The following is a 7,818-nucleotide window of genomic DNA, read 5'->3' as shown; positions in this document are numbered from 1 at the left end:
GCGGTGAGGGGCGGGCATGGGAAGGTGTAGAGGACGAGGAGGGGAGCTACGGCATGGTTCCCCCCGCGCCCCTCCCGGATAATGGCACCGCCCGGCAGCACGTCACCGCCGCTCGCCGCGCCCTGCTCTCTTCGCTATGTGGCGCGCCATCGCCCGCCCCCTGGAGAGCCGGTGCGTGGTGTGGTGTGGGCGGTGCTGCGGCCCAGGTTGCGGGCCGAGATTGCGGTCTCAGGCGGGCGGGGTTGCGAGGTGTTCAGTTGGCATACGGAACGACAGAGTGTTTCCGAAGTTAACGCGCTCTTTAGGTGTGGGAGCGCAGAAGTGAAAGGGTGTCAGGAGGCAGTGTGAGTAGTGGCGTGAAGAGCTTGTGGAAAGGTTGATCCAAGTGTGGATGCCTGAACCAAAATTGCTAGATAAGAGTTGTCCTCAAGATTGTTCATTTTAAGTAGACCTATTAACCAAAATGGCACTATTATCTCCATAGCTCATTTTTTCAGGTATCACTGTATCCCTTGGCAAGATGATCAGGTCTGGTGCTGACAGGATCTGCAGCGGAGCGGGGGATCACAGCATACAACATGGTTTCCTGCACCATGGACCCCCAAGGGGAGTGCAGAGACCCTCCTGGAGCTGGTGGTTCTGGTGACAACAACTGAGGAGACTTCAATGGGGCCAGGAGTAGTGGCCCCCATTCTCCGCATGTACAGAAGGTAGCCCCATGAACTGTGGTGACCAACACATAGTGGGTCTGATAGAGCCAGACATCTACTACCTACTAATGCTTATTCAGGTTGGGTCACAGAAGGCTTTGACAAGGAAATTACACAACATTAAAAGAGACTTTACATCTCTTGCAAGGATGTAGGAGAGATCAGGCGTGTAAGTAGTGTTCTCCTCTGTCCTTCTGTTTGGAGACTGGCACCTGGGAAGGAGGAGAAAAGGACAGGTGAATGACTGGCTGTTTGGATGGTGTTACAAGGTCATGGGTTCTGTGATCTTGGACAGGCCTTTGAGGCGCTGAGCATGTTGACTTCGAGTGGGACATAACTGGCTGGGTGGGGCAAGAATATTCTGGGAAGCAAGCTCTCTGGGCTGATCAGCAGAGCTTAAAACTAGATTTAATGGGGAAGGGATGTAGATTTCTAAATGACAGAGGAGGACTGGGCAATGCTGTCACTTTAGGAAGCAGTGGGGAAAGACTTCCGATTTGTTGCAGAGGAACTCAGGAGGGCTTCCTGAAGAAGGTACCAATGCAAGCAGCATGGGAAATAAGCAGGAGAAGATGGAAGCCATGGCACAATTAAAAAAACTGACCTAATTGCTATCAAGGAAACATGGGATGAATTGCACAACTGGAGCACAGCGATTGAGGGCAACAAGCTTTTTAGAAGAAACAGATGGGGATAGACGGGCGAGGGAGTTGCCCTCTGTGTTAAGAAGTGGATAGACTGTGAAGACCTTTGAGAAACAGCCATGATCAGATGGAGAGCTTGTGGGCAACAGCAGGGACTGGTCCATTGAAGGACATGTGGTGGTTGGGGTTTACTACAGGCTGCCTGGTCAAGGGGAGCCTGTGTATGAGGCCTTCTTGCTACAAAAGGCTCTCATCTTGATGGGGAACGATCATGAAAACCCAGATGTCTCCTAAGGAAGCAACACAATGGGCTGCAAGTGATTCAGGATATTCCTGAAGTGCATGGGTGAATATAAAGGACGGATCCAACAAAGGACATCTGATATTAAAGGGGTCTCCTACAGACTGCCTGATCAAGGGTAGCCTGTGGATGAGGCCTTCTTGTTTCAGCTACAGGAATTGTGTTCGCAGGCTCTCATCCTAATGTGGGATTTCAGCCGTCGAGATGTCTACTGGGAAAGAAGCATGGTGGGTTGCAAACAATCAGGGAGATTCCTGAAGTGTTTGGATGATAACTGGTCCAGATATTATACAAACCGGCCAGAGGAAAAACATTACTGGATCTGGTGCTCGCCAATGCAGAGGAGATCATTGTTAAAATTGAAGGCAGTCTGGGCTATAGTGACCATGCCCTGGTTGAATTTGTGATCTTGAGGAATATGGGCCTGTGGAAAAGCAAAATCAGGGCCCTGAACTTCAGGAGAGTGAAGTTCTGTCTGATTAAGGAATTATTAGATGGGATCCCTTGGGAAGCTGTCCTTAAGGACAAAGTGTGAGAGCTGGCAACTCTTTAAGGACACCTTTTTGACAGCACAAGAGCTCAGGATAGGAAAACAAGCAGAGAAAGCAGGAGACTGGTATGACTGAACAAGGACCTACTGGTCAAACTAAGGGAAAACAGAGATTCTCTCCAGTAGTTCCCTGTCTTTCTTGATTTGGGGTCCCAAAATCTGGACACAGTATTCCAGATGTGGCCTTGTGGCTTCACCGGCGCAGAGTAGAGGGGGAGGATCATCTCCCTTGACCTGCTCACCACACTCTTTTTAATGCACCCCAAGATACCATTAGCCTTCTGGGCCACAAGGCTACAGTGCTGGACCATGATCAACCTGCGGTTCACCAGTACACTCACATCCTTCTCTGCAGAGCTCCTTTCCATCATATCACCCCCTAATCTGTACTAGTGCATGCAGTTATTCATCCCCGTGTGTAGGACTTTACACTTGCCTTTGTTGAATCTCATAGGTTCCTTTCTGCCCTACTCTCCAGCCTGTTCAGGTCTCACTGGATAGCAGCACAGCCTTCTGGTGTGCCAGCCACTCCTCCCAGTTTTGTATTGGCAGCAAACTTGCTGAGGGTACATTCTATCCCTTCATCTATGTCCCTTATGAAGATACTGACTAAGACCAGACGCAGTACTGACCCCTGGTGAACGCTGTTAGCTACAGGCCTCCAACTGGACTCTGCATCACTGATCACAGCTCTCTAAGCTCTACTATTCAGCCAGCTCTCAATCCACCTTGCTCTCCGTTCATCTATCCCACGCTTCCTAAGCTTACCTATGAGGATGTAGTGGGAGACAGAGTCAAAAGCCTTGATGATGTCAAAGTTGAGAACATCATCTGCTCTCTGCTTATCTATCCAGCTGGTCGTGACATCATAGAAGGCTACCACATTGATTGAGCATGATTTCCCTTTGGAGAATCCATGTTCAATTCTCCTGATGACATTTTCTTTCACTTAGAGATGCTTGGATTCCATGCTTGAACATGACATCCAGAATAAGTTTTCCAGCCTACAAGATTCTGTGATTCCATTTTTTTGTGCTTGGACTATGTTGCCATCAAGGATTTTCTGGTAATTGCCAAGAAGTTGGGACGTTCTCCATAGTACTGTTTTCAAATTTGTCCCTAGTGAACTGTGATACACAGTGAACTTTACGCAACATCCAGCATACCAGTAGGAACTCCGCACAGGGACTGCTTCATGGATAGATAAAGTGGAGCAGCAACTTACATGGCACATGAAGTGCCTGAGTTTGTAGAGATGCTGCAGAAGAGCACAGAGGATTAAAATATTCTGTTGAAACTAATGGGAAAATAGAGGCAAAAGGTTGGAAATGTTCATATTATGAGCTAACAGCTTTTTTCCAGCCATGTAGCAAACTCCTTTGTTTTGGGGCATCCAAGCGTATGATTTTGATCTTTAGGTCCACTCTGAGGCAGGGAAAAGAAATCACAGAAAACAACTAAGATATGAAGGAAAGTGGATTAGGGATGGAATGGTACAATGCTGGGGATAGAGATCAGATATCTCAGAGAGAAGAGACTGGAGAGGTGAGGAGAAAGGGGGCTGTAACTGCTGGCCTTGCCTGTTTTAAATCTGCTGCTGCTAGCATCATGTGTTGAATGAGTCTCAGCAATGTTAGATTTCATCCAAGTAACAAACTAGAGTAGCTTTTGAATGAGCAGAGATAAAGGGATGAGAACACATGGGAATATGTCTGCTGGAAGATGAAAACTTGATTCAGAATTTCACTTTTCAAAAATTGAATGTTGTTTAAAATTGTAATTATTTTTGTTTGCATGTTTCTAAATTGTTCACAGCGCAGGTGGGGACCCCTGCCTAGCAGATGTAAACCTATTAAATGAAGTGCAGGCTCTGCTATTTCAGCTGCCTCTTAAGGATGCATTAACAGTTTAATTGTCCTCCTGTCCAAAAGCCCGTTTCCCAGCCTTAACTTCCCTGATGGCCATGAATCAAACCAGAAGACGTCGATGACATTTTTAGGCAAGAAAAAAATGTTTAGGGACGTATCATGTGCACTGTGTCCGGAAGGGGGAGATGTTGCCAAACGGCAGGAGTATTCGAACGGGAGAACACGATGAATGGCCTAAGGGCTGCAGGGGAGGCGGCCCGCTGTGGTAGTGGAGCAAGAGTTAGGGCCAGGCAGGTGGTGAGGGAATGGACTGGAGGGGGGCATGGGAGAGCTTTCTGGGGCCACCAGTGGAATAAAACCCCACACGATCATCCAACACAAAATCAGACAGGTGAGTTAAATTACAGCATTGGAAATGCTGTGGGGTGCTGGCTTGACTGTTCCGTACTTTTTAAGGTTGGGAACACGCAACGTGCTGAGGCAGGCTGTCTCCAGTTGATGTCATGCCTGTGACTTCTGCCTTTTGAGTGCTCAAGGGCCAGTAGATTAAAAAGAAAATCTCCTCCTGCTGGAAGCAGAACTGCTTTATTTTATGTTCAGTGGAGAGGAGCTGAGACAGATCTAGTTTGGGCTTTTGATCTGTTAGGAGAGTTGAGCTGGTTTCCTTCTGGATAGATCACAATGATTGGTGTGGGTGCTTATGCCCAGGCCACTGAACAGAGAGGTAGATATTTGGAACAAGCTGTAGACTCCAGTCGGCTGGAAGCAAAGTTGAGACTGTCCATATGGGGAAGCTCTGTCAAAGCTCTGCTGTGTTTGGGCATTTCTTCCCAGTTGTACTTTCCTTAAGAGTTTTGTTTAGAAAATATCTTAATAGCTTTGTATTTAATGAGTAATGGCGACAGAGATCTCTGTACCAGGAAATGCTTGCTGGGATTAACTAAATAACTGGAATGGCAGAAAATGTCTTTTCTTTCTGATTCAGCATGAGAAGACAATGACTTTGCTAAGAGTTTACTTCTGCAATCCATCCTTCTGATTCTAACTCAAGCTGTGCTCTTTCATTTTTCAGATAGCAAAGAAGAACTGAGCAGAGAGTGGCACTTCTGGGAAGAGGCATCAGGTGCCCATGGATTTCAGTTCAGTCATGATAGTAAACTTATCCACAGAGACTAGCAGAAAATTTCAGAATTGAGGCAGCATTTGAGGAAGTGAGGAAAGAAGGGAGCTGTCTCTAAAATAATGTAGTGACTTGAATTGCTGTGAATCTCTTGCACTTCTGTGGTGTATCACCTTATCCCCGTGCATCAGCATCAGTGTACACTACTAAAGTTACACTGACAAAAGAGGAAGCAAGGCCTCTATGTCGTACTATTTTTTTTTAAAGAAATGATTTAGCACGAAAGCCTTACTGTGACTTAAGAATGATATTTTCCTGTTATAACTTGCCAATGTCAGCCAAGTAGCAGGCGTGAGAAGGGACAAAAGGCTGATGGGAAGTCAGAAAATTGCCTAAAAACAGGATCACTTTAGGGGCTTTTGTGATTTCCTGTAATGTGACAAAAACCATCTATTATGTTTTTGCTGGAAAATATGTAGCTGAAGTCAATGTAGCAGAAAATAAAAGCAGCAAAAACATACACAGGGTTGCTGTGCTGGAATGAGAGTTGCGTTCCTTATCGAGTTGGTCACAGAGAATGGTGCCTGTTTAAATTTCCATAAAACAAATCCTAAAGCATCTGTCATGCTGTATTCTAACATGTGTGCTGTTTCCTGTCAGTTTAATTTTTCATTATCAGAAAGCCTTTGTTTAGATATAAGCAGCTTTTGTTACTCAGATTCTCCAGCATGGGTCCTTGCTTTTCTTTCCTTTCCCCGCCACAGTGGTGCTGGTTGTGGCCCGGGCACTGCCGTGATGGTGTGGGCTGGCTCTGGAGTGCTCTGGCTCCAACCCCACTGCTCCAGAGGGCATCAGCCCCTGCGTCTGAGCACCCTGCTTATGTGTGGCTGCCCTGCTAAGAGCTGGCCTGTGGTACTGCCTTGATTTTGCCAGGAAAGTCAAGAAAATGCAGAAGTCAGTCCTACTTTCCCTTTGAGCCTTCATAAAGGAGCTGCATTGGGAGGACAAGAGGGGACCACGCACCAAGTGTTGTGTCCATAGGTGGACATGGCACTGTTGCCTGCAGGCTCCCCTGCTCCCTGCTGATGATCTAGTAGTGCCCGTCTCTGTGTCCACTCTGGTTTCTGCCTGGTGTTTCTGTGTTATGTGGCTGTCACTTGGTTGTGGTAGTAGGAAAGCACTTGGAGCTGTTATCATTCCTCGTGACTGGAGGTCCATGGAAGGTGCCAGCTCTACTTTGTTTCCTGTCAGGAGGGCTGGTGGGGCTCAGCAGCTGTTTCTCATGTTCATAGCCAAGGAGACTTTCCTAATGGATAAAGCCTGCTGACTAGGCCTTGTCATCTTCCTCATGGATGCAAGAACCGCTTCAGGGTTTGGCCCTTTGATGGGAGCAATGCATGCAGAAACTGAGTGTCTACCAGCATCATGTGTGTGGTTTGCTAAAAGGTTTTGCAGAGGGAATACAATCAGTGGAGTCTGGCAGAGCAATGTGGTTTTGTAGGGATATGGATGGTAATGAAACTTCAGTCCTAGGCCAGTGGTTTAACCACAAGGTCAATTTCTCATTCATTAGGACTTTGCTTAATAATAAAACCGAAGTAAATACTTGAAATTGTCTCAGAGAATTTTCTGCAACGTTCCAATCAAAATTAATCAGGTCCTGTGAATAGAACACCCGAACCATTGGAAATGACTCACTGCTTTCTTTCCTAAGGATGTAAATCTGGAATGTCCAACCTGTGGCCTGTGGTTCTCACTTGGCCCAGCACAGCTGGCAATGCAGCCCACCCAGTACCACCCTCTTTAAAGGTGTCAGCTCTACCTTGCTGAGCGGCCCCAGCCATGCACCCATTGCTCATGAACAATTAAACCAACAGTGCGCTATTAACAGTGTCAACTGAAGGGAAGGCAGTGCTGTGCAGTGCTGACTCAAGTTATGGCAAATAATGTATCAAAATGCCTTCAACTGGCTAAATACAGTGCTCTGAACAGCAAAGAATACAAAGCCATGCTTTCCTTTCTGATAAAGGAATTTGAGAACAGGTTTCAAGATTTCCCCCCCCCCAAAAAAACCCCATCAATTTATGTTTGTGACACCATTTTCAGTTGATATAAGTACATTACCTGCAAATTTGCGAATGGAATATACAGAGTTGTAGTCAGATAACTCAAAAATCTGATCAAGTCTTTTTACCAGACTTTCCTAATCCCTGCCTTCCAGAGAAAAATATTATTCGCTTCACAATCACACCTTATTCATATAATCATTTCTTGGCAGTATGCATATTTGTGAACTGTTTTCAAGGATGAAGCATAGGAAGAGTAAAATTTCATCAAAAATCTCTGACGAACACCTTGAAACCTCACTAAGAATTGCAACCACTGCTGCTGAACCAGGGTGATGCATTCATTTCTCAAAAACAAATATCCCACTACTTTTATGTATTTGTTCCTTTTTTGAGGGAAAGGCTGTTGATGTGGTCTACCTAGACTTCAGCAAAGCCTTTGACACTGTCTCCCACAGTATTCTCCTGGAGAAACTGGCAGTCTGTGGCTTGGACAGGTACACTCTTTGCTGGGTAAGGAGCTGGCTGGAGGGCTGGGCCCAGAGAGTGGTGGTGAATG

The 7,818-nt window shown here is 46.3% G+C and overlaps 1 long non-coding RNA gene across 2 annotated transcripts; it reads left to right on the top strand.

The window, feature by feature from the left end:
• LOC110389470 lies at window positions 17–7,606 on the top strand. 2 transcript variants are annotated; one of them, XR_002433242.1, is made up of 3 exons: window positions 17–171; window positions 485–4,464; window positions 5,146–7,605. It is a non-coding gene; the product is annotated as an uncharacterized LOC110389470 (long non-coding RNA). The 2 variants fall into 2 exon arrangements; XR_002433241.1 differs by having other exon boundaries at window positions 21–171; window positions 485–710; window positions 5,146–7,606.

This window comes from Numida meleagris, chromosome Z (genome assembly GCF_002078875.1).
Source record: "Numida meleagris isolate 19003 breed g44 Domestic line chromosome Z, NumMel1.0, whole genome shotgun sequence".
NCBI classification, from domain to species: Eukaryota; Metazoa; Chordata; class Aves; order Galliformes; family Numididae; genus Numida; species Numida meleagris.
Note: the sequence above shows the minus strand (reverse complement) of the source record. Positions and strands in the feature narration are given on the sequence as shown.